At 35.3% G+C, this 16,416-nt stretch overlaps 1 pseudogene; it reads left to right on the top strand.

The window, feature by feature from the left end:
• The first annotated feature begins 628 nt into the window (after positions 1–628).
• The window catches only part of LOC114031441, a 27,797-nt pseudogene continuing 12,009 nt past the window's right edge, over positions 629–16,416 (top strand).

Here is a 16,416-nt window from a genome sequence, read left to right as displayed (position 1 = left end):
ATCCACCTTTGGTGTCTACCTGCCACCCAAACTGTGGTTGCAAGAAGCTATAGCATGCACGGTGGCCACACTCCAGTGCCAGGTGATCTTGGCAAATGGGCTAGACCAGGTTGAGGGTAACTGGTAGGCCTCAAAAACATAAGTGAGTTAGGAGGATGTCTACCCCAAGCTTGTGAAGACTTCCCTAAGCAAAATGGGTAGATGAGAATAATTTGGTTCAATGATCATGAAGGTGGTTGAAGCAGGCACTGTGCAGCACTTAGAGCCTGGTCAGATATCTGCCAAGGTCACTCACTGCATCCCAGGCCATTGACAGTTGTCTTTAATTTGTCTTGCTGCTGGACTTTGCTGACTTTGGAAGAAAGAGTGAGGCTGATGATTTCGTGAAACTTTGCCTCACTTAAATCCAGTTTACACAGAAGTCAAGACATCACTCATTACCCCAACATCATGATGTCACTGATCCTCTTTGAAAAGGAGGGACAAACAATAGAAACTCTTTTACTTTCCCGCTTTTATCTAGTCATTTAATTCTTCTCTTCTTTTTTCCTCTCAGTTAAGCAGATTCCCTCTTCCTCTCTTCCCCTTCAACTAGTCTTGTGAAAATTTTTTCACAGAGCAGCCCAAGATGGCCAACTTTGAGGATCAGGTGTCAGATGAGGAGAAGGTACAATTAGCCGCCAAATTCATCACTCATGTTTCCCCAGGGTAATTTAATGAAGTGTTTAATGGTGTCTGATTACTACTTAACAATGAAAATCTTCTCTGAAAAGGGGCAACTCATGTATTTGTCTAGGATAATATGGATCGATTCCCTCCAGTGAAGATAGAAGGATATGATGATCAGGTCTTAATTTCAGTACATGGTGACTTGGGTAGTGGTAGATTTTTAGATCCGAGAAATAAAATTTCCTTTAATTTTGATCATTTATTGAAAGAAGCAAGTGACCCACAACCTGAGGACATAATTGGACCTCTGAAGTCATGGAGGGAATCCTGTGACAATGCATTGAGGGCCTATGTGAATGATCATTATTCCAATGGCTTTTGTACTGTTTATGCTAAAATTAAACATGGGCAGAATACTGTTATTGCCTGTATTGAGAGTCACCAATTTCAACCTAAAAATTTGTGGAATGGTCATTGGAGATTAGAGTGGAAGTTTCCCATCATGCTACCTACAGCTCAGGTGGTTGCAGTACTAAAGATTCAGGTCCATTACTATGAAGATGGCAATGTTCAGTTGGTTAGTCACAGAGATGTACAGGATTCAAACTGTAATTGAAAATGTACAAACTGCCAAGGAATTTATTAAAATCATAGAACATGCTGAAAATGAATATCAGACTTCGATTGTGAGAACTATTAGATAATGTCAGACATTACATCCAAGGCCTTGCGCCAGCAGCTTTCAGTAACCCATACCAAAATCAACTGGAACAAGATACTCTGTTACAAGATTGGCAAAGAAATGAAAAAATGCTTAAGGCTGGATGTGAAATTCTCTAATTTTAACATGCAAAAAAAAGAAAAAAATGGGAAAAATTATTTGAAGTATGGTCTTATATAAGTAGGTGGTTTATAAACAAGTGTGGTATTTTGCTAGGGTTTTCAATGTTAACAGGTTTTCTAGCTTCTTGGAATACCATTGAACCAATAGCATTGTCTTGATGTTTGTTTGTTTTTTTTGTGTGGTCCTTACCATGTAACTTCCTATGATGACTATCTACTTATAGGATTTTTTAAAAAATTCAGTTATTTTTAATGTTGAAAAAGAGAAAGAGATATGTCCTGGAATTTGTGTACTGGTTAGAAAATTTCCTAGCCATGAAATTCCTCTCACAAAAAGGCAGGTAATGTTTTCAATACTCTCCCACCTTTACCTTTAATAGCACATTCCAGTACATCCGTGGTTTTTACTGATTAGCCAATAGCTAAAGATGCTATCCTGCTACATACATCTACAGACATTCCTTCTCTTCTGGTTGATCATTGCCACTTAATGGCATCTTGGTACCAATAGATTTTTTAAATATTTTGACTTAAATATTTTTAAGTCACTTTGATAGAAAAAAGGAGTTTTCTGGAAATTCCATAATGAACAGATTCTCTGGAGAAAGTTTGGGAGAGTTGTGTTGTTTATTTTTCAATCCAAAGACTTGAACCACATTCTTTCTGAGTAAACTTGTTTGTTTTCTTCTTTTCTAAAAATTCCCTTCCCCCAAGTAACATGGTTGTTATAGGCATCTTCAGTTTTAGAATATATTTACCCTATATATATATATATATATATATATATATTCAAGAACTGCTGACAGTCTGGATATAGAAGAATAAACATTAAACCTTGAAAAATACAGATTGATGGTGTGGTCTTTTTAAGCACCAAATTCCCACAGACAATACCCAGCAGATGGACCCTATCTTTCTTTACACAATGTCTTTTTTTACCCATGGAAGAATTCATCAATGGAACCCATTCCCACTATCAAAATAAGACCTATTTCTCCTCCCCTCTACTTTTCAATCTTTTCCCCTTACTTCTCAGATATTTCCTTGTAGGTTCTTCTCTTCATGAAAGACCAAAGAGATCACCTTTCACTCTTTGCAAAGACTCAGTTTGACCCAGACACATCATACACTCTCCTCTATCTTCAGTTGCCCTCTCCTTTTTGCATGCATCTTACCATTTTGTAATATAGTCCCACAAAAACTGTTGATTCAAAAGTAGGTGGAGTATCACAATCACATCCATAAGACCCTAGGCCTGCCTTTCCACTGTTACCCCAGCTCACTTTTATTTTTACCCCTCTCTCTTTATGTACATTTTGAAAGAAATCTCTTGTTGTTAGTCTGTTGCTGTTGCTGTCCTTAGCTGATCCATTTATTCACCCCTCCTGTACTTCTGTTGTCTGAGATGTTTGAGAGGCCAATAATCTCTTCTGTTCTGGTTTTCTTTTCTAAGATTGTTTCAAACACCTTTTTATTCTTGAATATCCATCTTTTTTCATTTCTGATTAAGCTAAGATTTGCAAGTAGGTACCCTGGACTGCAACTTGAGCTCCATTGTTCTTCAGAACACATTATTAGATTTTCTCCTGCATTTTCTAACATGTACAGAATAGTCTGGTATTATTTGAATTTCCTATCCTTTATATTTGGAGATCTTTCTCCTGATCACTTGCAGAATTTGCTGTTTCTCAACTGAATTGCTAAATTTAACCATAATGTTTCTTAGAGGTTTTCACTATGGGAGTTTTGTTTTTTTTTGAGGTGATCTATGAATTAGGTTGATTGGTATTTCATTTTCTGTGTTCAGAAGTTCTGGACATGTTTCTTGTTTTTTTTTTTTTTACATTATGGTATCTAACATTATATTTAGCTCTTTTGAGTTGTGTTCTCCTGGAAAATTTAAGATTGTTGGATTTCATCTATGGATACAGTCTTCAAGATCAATATATTTTGCTTAAATTGAGAGCATGGTTTTTTTAATGCTTTTTTTCTTTGATATTGTTATCTCTTCTGTGTATTTATATTCTTAATATGTTGTTCTCTCTTTTGTTTCTCTGGTGAGACTTGTCATTACTGATTCAAGTTTTTTTCTATTTAAACAATTATTTCTGCTCTGCAGGCCAATAAATTCTGTTTTCAGAATTCTCATTTTTCATTTAATCTACTTAGGAACAGCATGTTGGCTCCTCAAGTTCCACAGGGTCCTCTGTCTCATTCAGTATTGAGTCATATTTGTTTGCTTTAGTGGGATTTATTCATAGAAACTTGTTTCCTTCTGATGTTGATTTTTTTCCTGTGATTTATTTGCTTATGTCTGAGGTCTTTGAGTTATCTTCCTCATGAGATTTTGGTAATTTTAGACCTTTTTCCCATTACTTTCCCCCATTGCTCACTTTCTGAATCACCCTCCCTCATGGCAGTTTCCTTTGGCATTTGATCTAAAAGCATCTCTACCTCCTCCAACTTTGGGTAATTCACAGTTCCCCAGCCTAAGTCTTTGCCACAAGTGACTTCTAGCAGGACAGTACTAACCCAAATTGGTTGCTGGACTCTTCTCTTAGGCTTACAGTCTCCTCTGCCCTCCCCCCACCCCACAATATCCTGTCCCATTCCCTCTGCTTGTCAGTTCTCTGACCCAAGAAGACAGAGCACTATAGCCAGGGTTGACTTCTCTGCTTTGGGGTTTAGATTTCCTAGGTTCTGGGAAGAGGGGTATCAGTGTGGGGTTGAACTCTAATTCAAGCCCAGATATGTGTCTTCCCATTTCCTCTGTTCTTCCACTCTCTTAGAGAGATCTTTTGTAGAACAGAGTGTTGCCATGGAGTTCTCCATGAAGGCCCCAGAAATCTTCCACAGACTAAATTATGGATCTCCAAAGGACTAGAAAGAGGGAGAGGAGACCAGGGTCTGAGGTTGGCTTTTGATGTAAATGCATGGATCAAGTTGGCTCATGAAGCCTTGCTGCTGGTAGTGTGGTAGGTAGGAGTGGGAAAGAGATACTAAGTGAGCTCAAGGTAGGTATTCTCTCATGGGTTTTTCTTAACCTTTCTTTGGGTTCTTGGTATCCTGAACCATGATGATAGCTGAAATTGCTTTATTTTTGGTGCATATTTCTCATTTTGGAAAGGTTTAAGAAGTTGTCAGGATCAGATAAAATGTCAAATCACATGACCTAGAAGTCAGGAGGAATTTTTATTCATTCTTATTTCATCCTTTATTTTCTGGGAGGGTTTTTGCTACATTCTTTAATGTACAGTGGATCTTTCCTAGATAACTCCTTTGCTCTCATGTATTGCAACTGAAAGTTAATAACTGCCTTCTTTACATATATTGGAGCCTGATTATTGACTCATGTTACAGTTTCTGAGTAATAGACTTCTAGCTCTTTTCCCTAACTGTTGTGTTAGACCTCCCAAGGGTTCTGACGGATAATTATATCTTGTAGTCAATATAGTTTTTATTAAGAAATTGAAACTAAGGTTATTGCAAGAGATGAGGTTGACTATCCCTTTCCTATCCCTGTAATATTACTATTCTGTTTGACAAGATCTTTGCATCATGAGAAGTACTATAGTACTTTGGACAGAGAACTGGACTTAGAACCAGAAATACCTGGGTTCATGTCCTGATTCTCACACATACTAGCTGTGTAACTCTGGACTAGTGACTTCCTTTCTATTGCTCTAATGCATTCTTCAAGACTTGCAGAGAAGTGGATGACAGGGGCTATATTTATAGAAGGGATGATCCTCTTTTGGAATTTCCTTATACCAATGATATCATAAGCCTGGTATCATTTTCTTCAAATTTTTCGTTGTTTTAGGCATTGCACCTTTCATGGAGAGTCCTTTCATAGGATAATAGACTGTGGCTATTCTGTACCATGGCCAATTTTGGAATCTTAATCCCACCAAGGACCAAGTCCCCTGCTCTTCTTGAATAAAACATGATATTTTCCCAATCATATTGTATTAGATATTGAAAAGAGTATGTAGAAATATTTCCTACCTCTTAAGAATCTATTTACAGTTGTGTTTATATCATCCTCAATATCTAATTAGTTGCTCATATCTATTGCTCTTCCTTTGCATTCTGTTGTCACCATAGAAATCAGGTACATATTCTCTTACATCAACACTATTACAACAGCATCCTTATTGGTCTGTGTTTCAAGTCATCCCCCCTTTCTGATTCATTTTTTTTATATTGCTTCTAGATCATCTTTCTAAAACACCAGTTTTATTATGTCACTTAATTGCTCAAAGGGCCTCTAATGGCTTCCTCATATCCTGTCTATAGAATAAAGTCCAAACTCCTTATTCAGGTGTTCCACAATCATGTCCCAACCACCCTACCTTTGCAAATTCATCTCATGCTAATTCACTAGGTGGACACCTTATGTTTTATTAAATTGGACTGTCTCATGCAACAAATATGGTTCAACATCCCATATGGTTCATGCCTTTTCCTTGACAGAATTTCCCCATCCCCTCATCCTATCTAAAATGTCAAGGTTCAATTCAAATCCTAATTTTTTTTTCTATAAAGGCTCTCTTTATGACCTAGCCCAAAGTAATCTTTTATTCCTCTCCTTTAGCTTCCAGTAGGCTGTGGTAGCTTTATGATCTTCATCTTTTATTTGACCCAACATGTAGGGCCTTGTATTATTCATTATTATTTTACATAAATATTTCTTGGAACCATAACTAGAATGTTCCATAAATGTAGAAATAGTATCTTTTCTATTTTTTGTATCCCAAGCATGATGCCTTGAACATAATTGGTGCTCCATACTAAATATTCATGGATTGATCCAGTGTAAAATCCAATGCAACCAAAGGATGTAGTTGGCCCAATACCCCCTCCCTGGTGAAACTGCCTATTTAATGGTAGAAACTAATATTAGTGATTTAGCCTCTACTTTTGAATCCACATGTATTAGTTATGGAGGCCACACTATAACCAAAAGGAAAATTTATGTGTTTATAAAAGCCAATCTGTGAATTACTACTTTTTAGTCAATTCTCTAAATATCTATATTTTTCTGAATGTACTTTTTTGTAGATGGCAGTGGCACTGGTACCTTGGATCCTGGAGACTCACAGCTAAATCAGTTCATTGAATCAAACTCACAGAAAATATTTGCAATGATAATTAAATGTCTTTACTCACAATGGATGAATAATGAATACAGATAATTTTGGCCATCCCATGATGTGTGTGTGTGTGTGTGTGTGTGTGTGTGTGTGTGTGTGTGTGTGAGTAAAATACAGATCATACAAATTGAAAAAATATCAGACAAGAACTAAAGATCAAAATGCTATCATGCTGTAAAATAGCAAAAATAAATAGAAAGTAACAATTAAAATCTGTAGAAAAATTGGAAATTAGGAAAGAAACTGAAAAAACAATGCAGATCATTTGAACGTCATGTTTAGACAAATTTTATGGACAAGAATATCAAGCTCTGAGGGAAAAAAAGGTCAAAAAAGGAAGAAAATGGTCAAGTTGGAAAATATTCAGTATAGGAGACATGGGAGAAAAGATAGGGTTGGAGGAATAAAGCTACTGAGAGTGAGCTTATATTTGCAAACTGAGATGAGGAGCTATTGTTTTAGTACACCTTTTAATAACATTTTAAGATTTACAAAGAGCTTTCCTCACAATCCTGTGATGTGAACAGTACCCTATTACTTTTCCTCTTCTACAGATGAGGAAACAAGTTTTGAGAGATTAAAAGTGTAGTCTAGGTCACACATTGAATAGGTATCTGATGGTGGATTTCAACCAAGTTCTTTCTGACTCCAGGTCCAGCACTCTACCCACTGCCCCATTTATAGGTCTTAGAAAGTATTCTTGGCTAAACAATAGTCAACATAAAGAACTCACCTCTCCTTGGCTTTGGCATCCTCAACATAGGACTACTGATCTTCAAGTTGTGAACTTTACTGGAGGTCATTTTCCATTTTTAATGAAGCTTCAGTTTTACTAAGTTCATTTTGGACATCAAGCTTTCTTCCTTTAATCATCATATTGGAAGGAAAATATATCATAAAATTACTACCTACTATATGATAAAATCTTTCTATGGACTTTAAAAGTCATTCAAAGTAAGGAATTTACAAATGTGTCCATTCTATTCACAGTGGATGAATAATGAATAAAGACAATTCTTTTTGTTATATCCTGATGTGTGCACATTGGTACATTTGGGTGTGTATATGTTGTATGTTGGTATGTAATGGAGATACAAATTGCAATGATACCAGAGAAGGACTAAAGGTCTAAATTCTACTATGGAATAAAGTAAAAATGAAAGTGTGGAAGAGAATATGAGAGAAAGAGAAAGAGAAAAAGAGAGAGAGAGAGAAAGAGAGAGAGAGAAAGAGAGAGAGAGAGAGAGAGAAGGGGAAGGTCAAAACATAATGTAATGCAGAATATCAGAATGTAATATTTTAGGAAATTTGGTGGACAAAAACACGAAGCTCCAACTAAGATCAAAAATTACATTAAACCCAGTAGAAGGAGGGCAAGATTGAAAACATTTAATTTCAGAGGTGTGGGAGTGAAAAAAGGGATAGGAAAATTGATAATGAGCTGAATGGGGAGCCTACATTTGCAAACAGAAGAGGAGGAGCTATTGTCATAGTTGACAGTTGTATAGTTTTTTAAGGTTTATAAGGTGCTTTCCCCACAACAACTCTGTGAGGCAGGCAATATCAATACTATCATCCTTAATTTACAGATGAGGAAACCAAAGCTTAGAGACATTGAAACACTTATCCAGAATCACATATATAATAAGTGTCTGATGATAGATTTGTGTGATGATCTGATGAGAGATTATAGATCTGATGATTGAGTTTTTCATAACTACATGTTCAGTACTCTATTACTCCACCTAGCTGCATGAAAATCATTCTTGGATATCTAACACCCAGTATAAAAGAACTCAACCCTTCTTGGATCTTGGGGCATTCTTAAAATAGGACTTCTTGTTTGTAAATCGTGAGTTTTGCTGGAGATTGCTTTCCCCTTTTAATGCTGCTTAAGCTTCAACAAGTTCATTTTTTTTTACATCAAACTGTCTGCCTTTACTCAATGCACTGGAAGTAAAAAAGGACCATGAAGTCACTATATATGACTAGGTAATAAATGGACTTTAAAAATCACTCAAAGTAAGAAATTTATAAATGTATCCTATAAAAAAACTATTCATAGTGGATGAATAATGAATATAGACAATGCTTTTTTAAAAATCCATCCTATATGTAGGATGTGTGTCTGTGTTTCTATGTATGTAATATAGATTATAAAAATTGAAATAATGCCAAGCTTAGATTAATCATCCAGTTCTATGATGGGAAAAAGTGATAAAAGATACAATAGAAGGAAATTAATACCTGTAGAAAAAAAAAGAACAGAGGAGAAATGTGTGAAAAAATGAGGAAATATAGACAATCAGAATGCCATATTTTAGGCAGATATAAATGGGCAAGACTGTAAAGTTCTGAAGAAAAGAGAAAAGGTCAAGTGCAGGAAGAAGCAGGTCAAAAAAGAAAATTTTTAGCATAGGAAATATGGAAGAAAAGAAAGGGCAGGATGAAAAAGGGTTTGAGTGGGGAGTCTATGTGGGAAACCACGAGCAGGAGCTATTGTTTTTGCTTGTATTTGCAAAGTATTTTAAGATTTCCAAAGAGTTTTCCCTGCAATAATTTTGTGAAATGGGTAATATCAACATTACTATCCCCATTCAACAGATAAGAAAATTGACACTTTGGCTAAATATCTTACCCAGAGTCACATAGCTAATAAATGTGTGAGGATGGATATGAACTCAGGGTTTCCTGAATCCTGGTTCATCATTCTATCTACTGCACCACTTAGCAGCCTCAAAAGTATTTTTAGATAACCAATACTCAATGTAAAAAAAAAACAAAAACAACAACTCATCTTTTCTTGGATCTGGATTCCTCAAAATAGCACTACTCATTTTAAGTAGTTGTGAATTATGCTGAAAATCATTTTCCTCTTCTAATGCTCCTCAACTTTCAGTAAGTTTATTTGCACTTTCAAACTGCCTTTTTTTGTCCAGTCTACTATAAAGGAAAACTCCATTAAGGTTTAAGTAAACTACCACATGACTAAATGTTTCTACAGATATTAAAAGTCAGTCAAAGCAAGACATTTACAAATATTTCCTTTGAAAAAATTCTCTATTCATAGTAGATGAATGATAAATACAAAAATTTTCATTATCCCATGATGTATGTATATGTGTGCAATATAGATAACACAAACTAAAATAATATTAGGCAAGGTCAAACTCCTATCATGGGTTAAAGTGGGGGAAAAGAATAGAAAAAATTCATATTAATAAAAATAAAGGAAAAGGGAAGAGAAGAGAAGAAGATAAAAGAATCATGGAATACTAACAATAAGAATACTTTATTGCAGACAGATTTGTGGACAACAATATGAAGCTCTGAGGAAGATAGGAAAGGAGGTCAAACTAAGGAGGAAGGACTGCTTGGAAAACATTCAGCACAGGTCATACAGAAGGACAGAAAGGGCAGGAAGAATAAGGTTAGGGGCAGCTAGTTGACATAGTGAATAGAGAGCACTGGCCCTGGAGTCAGCAGGACATGAACTCAAATCTGGCCTCATACACAAACTAGGTGTGTAACCCTGAGCAAGTAACTTCATCCTGATTGCCTCCCCCCCTCATAAAAACAAAGGAAGAATAAGGTTGTGGGGGATGAAAGCCCATATTTGTAAACTTACATGAGGAGGAGCATTTTAAGGTTCCCAAAATGACTTTTTCACAACTGTGATATGGATGGTGTCATTATTATTCTTATTTTACAGATGAGGAAACAGAAGCTTGGAAAGATTGAAAGATCTGCTCAGAGCCGCATATTTAACAAGTATCAATTAGTGGAGTAAACCCAGTTCTTCCTGACTCCAGGTCCAGCACTCCATCCTCTGCCCAACCTAGAGGCCTCAAAAGTATTCTTCCCCACTCTATCATAATGAACTCACCTCTTCTTGGCTCTGGAATCATCAAAATAGGACTGTTCATTTTGGAGGACTGAACTTTGCTGGAGATCACTTTCTGCTTTTCATGCACTTTGCATTACTTCAGCTTCGTTTGTACTGCCAGAATATTTTCTTTTGCCTAGCCTACCAGAAGGGAAAACTCCAAGAGGTTAAGGTAAACTATCACATGACCAAATGTTTCTATAGCCTTTAAAGTCATTCAAAGCTAGACATCTATGAATGTATCCTTTAAAAATGTTCTGTTCACAATGGATGAATAATGAATAGTCAATTCTTTGTTAATCCATGGTGTATGTGTGTGTGTGTGTGTGTTGTCAATTCTACAAATTGAAATGATATGAATCAAGGACTATACATCCAAATCCTATCATGTTATAAAGAGAAAAATGAAAGGGTTGAAGAGAATTCTTATCAGTAGAAGAAAAGAGAAGGGAGGCGAGGATATAAAAAAATAATTGACTGAAGAGGATTAAAATGCCACATTTTAGCATGTTGTATTGATAAGAATATGGAGTTCTGTGGAAGATAGAAAAGGAGGTGAAACATAGAAAGAAGAAGGGAAGGATAGAAAATATTTAATTTAGAAGATATGGAGGAAAGTGTAGGAAGAATGTGTTTTTTAATTTTTCAATTTTTAAAAAAATTTTTAATCACCTGGTTTTACCAAAGGTAAATTGTACCTTTCAAGATTAATAAGTGTTTACTTACTATATAACATATAAACATCTATATTTGAGAGATTTCCATGAAATTTTTGATGACAGCTATGACTCTTAGTACTTAATTAGGCCTCTCTTCTTTCTTTTTTTAAAAAAAATATTTTTTAATTTATGAAATAAAACAAACATTTCCATAACATAGTATAATAAAAAAAGATGATTGCACATGAAACTACAAATCTTTTGCAAATGTATGAGAAGGAATTATTGCTATAGCTCACATTCATAAAGCATTTTATGGTTCACAAAGTACTTTCACTAAACTGCAAGGTGAGTAACATCAGCATTATTAACATTCTTTTACACACAAGGAAACAAGTTTAGAAACATTAAATGATACGCCCAATCAATAGGCATGTGTGTCCCAATATGAACTCGGGTCTTCTTGATTCCCTGTCTTGCACTCTATCCACTGCCCCACCTAGCATTCTCAAAAGTATTCTTGACTAAACAATATTCAGTTTAAATGAACTCATCTCATCTTTGCTCTGGAATTCTCAAAAGGAAGCTGTTCACTTTGAAGGAATAAACTTTGTTGAAGATCACTGTTCTTTTAAATGTCCCTTGAGTTTCACCAGAGTCATTTATGCTGCCCACATGCTATTTTTTTGCCCATCCTACTAGAAGATAAAAAACATCTGATCATTCTAAATTACCACATGACAAACAGTGTCTATAGAGTTCAAAAGTCATTCAAAGCAAAACATTTGCCAACATATCCTGAAAAAAAATCTCTAAAAAAATCTCTATTCCTAGTGAATGAATAATGAATATAGACTATTCTTTACTGTGTGTGTACATAAACATGGGAATAATACAGATTATAGAAACTAAAATAATATCAGACAAGGACTAATGGCCCAAATCCTATCATGAGTTAAAGTGAAAAAAGAAGAAAAGAGAAGCAAATGGGGAGGAGGGGAGAAGGTGAAAAAAAATAATGTAATGCAGATGGTCTGAAGATTAATATAAAATTAAAAAAACTAAGATCTTGGCAACTGGTGCCATCATTTCCTGGCAAATAGACAGAAAAGAAATGGAAGCAGTGTCAGATTGTATATTCTTGGGCTCAAAAATCACTGCAGAGCACGACTGCAGCCATGCCCCACTCATTGTACTCTGGTAAGTAGAATCATAAAAGTGAGTAAAGGAGTACATATGGCTTCTGGGGAAATAAATCATGAAGGCAGTAGATTTTCATTTGTCTTCTATTATAGGAAAGTCATAAATGGGTGGATATTTTAGTTGTTTTTGAGAGTTGTAATATTTCATTCTAATTCTATTTTTAAACTTTTCTTATACACCTATACTATTTAGAACACTAGATTAGTTAGTGGAAGAGATGTAAGCTTTTAATAAGAAATATTATTTTTCAATTTTACATCAGAAAAATACAGAAGCCAGAATAATCAATGAAGTTGTTGTATTTCAAAAAGATAGTTGGGCATTCACTAAAGAGAGAATTAAACCTAAAGACCCTGACTCAAAAGACTGCTCCTGTATTTCATTTTTTCATTTTTCAGTGTAACTGATGTTGAGAAATTTTTAAGTAGTTAATATGTTTACTCATATTTCCATAAAAAGCAGCATTGTGTAGTGAATGCAAAACTAGTCTTGGAGTTAATAAGATCCAAGATGAAGTTCTTTATTTGTCACATCCAGACTCTGACCCAGGACAAGTTGTTTAATGTCTCAGTGCTTCCTGCAAGGTGCAAAGCAATTACTGATCTGCCTTGTTGGAGGGAGTGAGCATCTTTTTCACAGGATTGTTGGAAGGAAAATACTTTAAAAATCTTAGAGTGATGCATAAATATGTCGTGTAATAGATCATCCATTTTGTTGAAACTATGAATATAAACACCAGAAGATGCAGAGGTGAAGCTGGTTAGTTGAGGGCTATGCTAGTAGAGTGTGAGCAAGTCAGAAAGTTTTCCATAAGGGTTTTAGGATAATCCCAAGGATTAGCTCAACTTTTTATCATGAGAAGGTTAGCAAAAGATAATTATTGGGAGGGGGACAGAAACTCAAGAAATGCATCAATGAAGGTATAAAAGGGTTATGAGCTACATTTGGGAAAGATGTATAGTTTGGGCAACATTGAAGATTTTCTAAAGGTGAAATGGTTGTAAGACTATACTGGGTACTTTTAGTTTACAGAAAAAGTGTCCCATAAGATTAATATAATCTTCCTTAAAGGACAGTTCTGATTTCCTCATCATGAGAAGGAGATGACCTTCAGGCCTTGAAAATTATGCTATGGCATAATTTCTAACAAGTTCTGACATACTGAAAAAGTTTCAAGTACAGGCCTGCCATATAAGCACATATGTTGTTGGTTTGACAAAGCTCATAACTAGGACACTGCTAATTCATTTTAGCCAAAGCAATTCATAAAGACCATTTGCTGCATCGAGAGAGAGTGTTCATATCATTGTGTGATATACAGACCTTTTAAGGCACTGCTCTGTTAATTTAGTACCAAGAGGGACAGAAAAGGTTTTTGGTGGTGGTAGTTGTTATTTGCATAAAAGAAGAGACAAATCAGTTATGAAAAGATTTAAAATATTGCTTTTACTATTGATGCATATTTTGGTACTTAAAGGAAAAGAACTTTGGTTTAACAAAAAGTGCTAAAACGTGTATGAAGAAACACAGCTTTCAAATGGAATTTGAGCACTTTGAGGTAGAAAATGAACAGTGCCATCAAAATAAAATCACTAGTGAAAAATGTAGGGTGATGGCCCACTATAGATGAAGATATTGATTGTTTAAATGGACTGAAAAAGAACTTCTATTGCTAGCTATGAGAAATAGCAACTCCATCCCCTCTTCTCTCTTCTTTCAATGCATACATACATACATACATATATACATATATATATGTATATCTATCTATCTATCTATCTATCTATCTATCTATCTATCTATCTATCTATATATAACTGATCTTTCTTTTTTTATTTAATTCCTTCCATAGGCTTTGAAGACAGGATTCTGAAGGGATGCTTGTTTCTTCTCCCTCACTAGAATGTGAGCCCTACATCACCATACAGTTCCTTTTAAAGGTTCAAGTAAATTTACCTTTCTAGATTTTTTGGACCTGTTTTTATCTTTTCAAAGTTCCTACTCATCTCTGGTCTTATCATCAAAAATATTTGTCTTCTATTTCATTAATGCTACATTTTCCCCCATGTAACTTTACTGTTTTTCAGGATAAATTTTTCTTGTTTGTAAGTCTAACTCTTTTGCATTTTAGAATATTACATTCCTCATTCTCTCCTCATTTATAATACAAGCTTCTAGTGTGGTGCTGTATGATTTTGTCTTTCCTTGATTCTTAGACTGTTTCTTTCTAGATTCTTTCACTATTTGTTTTTCATTGATGTGGAAGCTCTGGATTTTGTTTATTCCTAAGATTGTTCTTTTGGGAGGCCCTTTCAGGAGGTAATCAGTGGATCACCTCCACCTTTCACTTTTGTTTTAATATATCTGAGCAATTTTCATTTATGTTTTCCAATGATTCTTAAATTTTCCTTCAACTACTTTTTCTGGCATTTAAAAAAAGCAGATAACTTACATTTTCTTCTATTTTTCTGCTTTTTGAATTTATTTCAACTTTTCTGTTTCATGGAAAGATTCTGTTTTCTCTGCTCTAGTTTTCAAGGATTCAATTGCCTGAACAAGGGTTTTCACTACATCTTCTAAACTGTATCTTCTAAACTAAATTCTCCTTCCAGTTCTTTCATCCAACACTTTTAATTCTTTTTTTTTTGCCTTTCTTATTGGATTGTGGAAAGTTCATTTTTGTCCTTTGTCTTTTGCTGCTGCTTCTTGTATATCTCTACCTCTACCCATACATTTAAGACTCAGGATAGAATATATGTATATGTGTGTATATATAATATATATGTATATGTATATATAGTATACACACACACATATATGCATATACATAACATATAATTTATAAATTATATGTACATAATATATAAGCAATATATCAATAAATATATGTGTATGTATATCTCTTTGTCTATCTATCTATCTATCTATCTATTTATCTATCTATCTATCTGTCCACAAATATTAGTTGTTGTTTTCATTGATTTACTTCAGCTTTAGTTTCTATACTAAGACTTTGTACCAGGGTCAGGCTCTGACACCCCTCCTCCACACTGTGCTTTTGGGTGGTTTTGTGTGTGGTGGCTGGCCCTGATTGGTCTCACCCCTGTGTTCTTGTGCTGACATCCACCTCCTGGAATTAGACCCCTCTCCCCCCCTCACCCCCACCATTGAGACTCAAAGTGCTAGATCATCAGGGCCTTATCTGCCATTTCAGGACATTGTGTTAGGGGCTGTGGAGCCTGTCTGGCCTGGCCTGTTCTGGGTCCTAGGATACCACAGTATTTGACACTACTTGTCACTTTTCACTGCCTGTTGCTGTTTCCTGTGATTTCCAAAGTCCCCACCTGGGAGCTATCTCAGGAGATACTTCTGTGGGCTTTCTCAGCAGAGTCACTGACACTGAATACAGCCTTGCAAGCCACACATGTTCTATCTCTGGTGAGTTAAATCTCACTTTCCTCAATGGGCTTCATGTCCCTTTGCCATTGCTATGACCTGTAGGCTTCTGGCTTTCGGTGCAGTTCTGGGCACCCTACTAGCATTCTGTACCAATAACATTCCTTTCCTAGAATCCTATTCCCACATTCTTTGTCAGCCTATCTGGTACCACCTTGCCAAAACATGAGAAATAGAATTTGGAGCTTCTTACTGGAGGGAGTAATGTAGCCCACATATTTGAGATCCAATACTATGTCTCAAGAATATATATTTGAGGGCAAGGACTGTCTTTTGCCTCTTTATGTATTCACAGCACTTAGGACAGTGTCTGGCACATAGTAGGTACTCAACAAATACTTATTGATTGATATAATGTGTGCATGTATATATAGTTATATACATATAAACACTATACAGACAAACATACAAATATCTATATATGGTCAAACAGATATGTGAGAGATAAGAGGAAGGAGGGAAGAAAAGAGAAAGAGAGAGAGAGGAAGGAAGGAAGGAGAAAGAAAGAAAGAAAGAAAGAAAGAAAGAAAGAAAGAAAGAAAGA

This window comes from Vombatus ursinus, unplaced genomic scaffold (assembly GCF_900497805.2).
Source record: "Vombatus ursinus unplaced genomic scaffold, bare-nosed wombat genome assembly UNPS02015175.1, whole genome shotgun sequence".
NCBI lineage: Eukaryota > Metazoa > Chordata > Mammalia > Diprotodontia > Vombatidae > Vombatus > Vombatus ursinus.
Note: the sequence above shows the minus strand (reverse complement) of the source record. Positions and strands in the feature narration are given on the sequence as shown.